The sequence below is a fragment of the Propithecus coquereli genome, unplaced genomic scaffold, assembly GCF_000956105.1.
Source record: "Propithecus coquereli isolate 6110/MARCELLA unplaced genomic scaffold, Pcoq_1.0 Scaffold10, whole genome shotgun sequence".
Classification (NCBI taxonomy): domain Eukaryota; kingdom Metazoa; phylum Chordata; class Mammalia; order Primates; family Indriidae; genus Propithecus; species Propithecus coquereli.
Window position 1 is genome coordinate 13,894,537 of NW_012133858.1, and position 1,861 is coordinate 13,896,397.

A 1,861-nucleotide genomic window follows, 5' to 3' on the forward strand; every position below is an offset into this window, starting at 1 on the left:
GGGTACTACTGTATACATTAACATTAGTTATCACTAGTTTGTGAGGTTCACTTTATATATATTTTTTGACTTTTATTACAGATGCCTTTCATTTCACTTATTTTATTTATTTTACTTGACAGAAAAAAATAATAGGCATTTTTTAAAGTGCTTATTCAAAGAATGTAATTACCCATGGCATACACGTACACACATGCTGCTTTGGTGAGTCACAAGTGAATATTTCCCTGTGCCCTAAAACCTAAGATGCTAACGCTCTATTGATCTGGGAGAGCAAACCAATTCCAAAAGCACATTCCCATTACAGGAAAAGTCCTGAATTTAGCTGCTAGCTTTCCACCCAGGGACCTTTCACAATGTAATTTTCTTGCTAACAGTGCACCCAAGGACAGTGTTTCTTAAATGTGAGTGTACTCTGGAATCTCCAAGGCTGCTTGGTATAAATACAGACCTAAGAGCTCCACCCTCAGAGACTTGGATTCAGGAAATTGGGAGTAAAGGCCAGGAATTCGCATTTTATATGTTTCATATAAAATTCTGATTCTGAGACAGATGACCATGCTTTGAGAGACTGATTCAGAACAAGAAAATAAAAACTAGCATAAAAATTAGCATACTGTTTTTTAGAATCATATACTACCAATCACAGACAAAGCTGTAGGAAAGAGGATATCACAATTATATCTTTGGTACAACTGTTGCCTAGCTAATACCAATAGCAGGTTCCAGATACAAACATCAGAACTTAATGGAGAGGAGTAAGGAGGGAAAACATATTGAGCACATGCATGCATTTCCACATGGTAACACACATGGACACACATACCTCTGGACATCAGAGCTTCTTCCACCAGAAAGATCTAGACTATAACTTATTTATTTCACTCTCGAAATCTGCTGGATATTGTATGTGGGTGGGGGAGAGGGATAATTCAAGTAAATACAGAACTGTGCCTGAACTGACATTTACTACTTTTAGAGAATGACATAAGACAGACACACTTAAATTAATTTCTATGGATGAGGCCATAATACAATGGGAGATCTGAGAAAGAATAGTCATGTAGACTGACAGAGCAGCAAAGACTTCATGGTTGGGACGTGAGAGCATTTCTAAGGAAGAGATAAATGTGCAGGGAGCAGTGAGGATGGAGGGTGCAGATTTGGAATAAATCACTTACAAATCTATATAGATATATCTCTTTCACATTCTCTCTTGCTCTAGACTCCCATATTTAGCTTTATGTATAGCCTACTCTGACTCCAGTACTATGCTAGGTCCTGGGAACACAGAGAAAATAAAAGATGGAAGACCTCATCCCAGTTTTTGAGAAATTTACAACGCAGTGAGTGGACCAGAACCAAGCACATGAGAGGAAGCAAAGAATTCCATTCACATTACTTTGACGACAGCCTTAAGTTATAGTACCATTTCCAATAATAGTACATAGGCATATTAGTTAGAAATATTCAGGATTTCCCAATTTATTATAAACCTGAAGGACAATTATCACTGTGTGTGGCTCAATAGGGCTTATAGCACATTTTCAAATACATTATTTCATCTAAGCTCCATGAAAACAGACATCTTTGTTTAGTTCACTGGTGTATCCTACATGCTTAAAATTCTACAAAGCATGTGGTAGGACCTCAACAAATATTCATTGAATTTAATTCAATCGTCATGGCCCCCACATTTAACAGAAGAGGAAGTAATATTGGACTTTCTCTTTTTGAAACATTCAGGGTCCTCCAGGATGCATACTAGGCTGGTAGAAGTGGACTGATCATCTTTGCAGCCCCAGGGCTGTTTGTTCTGCCAAATCCTTAAAACAAACATTTTGGTCAATTCACTATGCAC

At 37.5% G+C, this 1,861-nt stretch overlaps 1 protein-coding gene across 1 annotated transcript in view; it reads right to left on the reverse strand.

Annotated features, from left to right (window-relative positions):
* Nucleotides 1-1,861, reverse strand: part of CLDN16 (claudin 16) — a 42,028-nt gene that overhangs the window by 38,903 nt on the left and 1,264 nt on the right.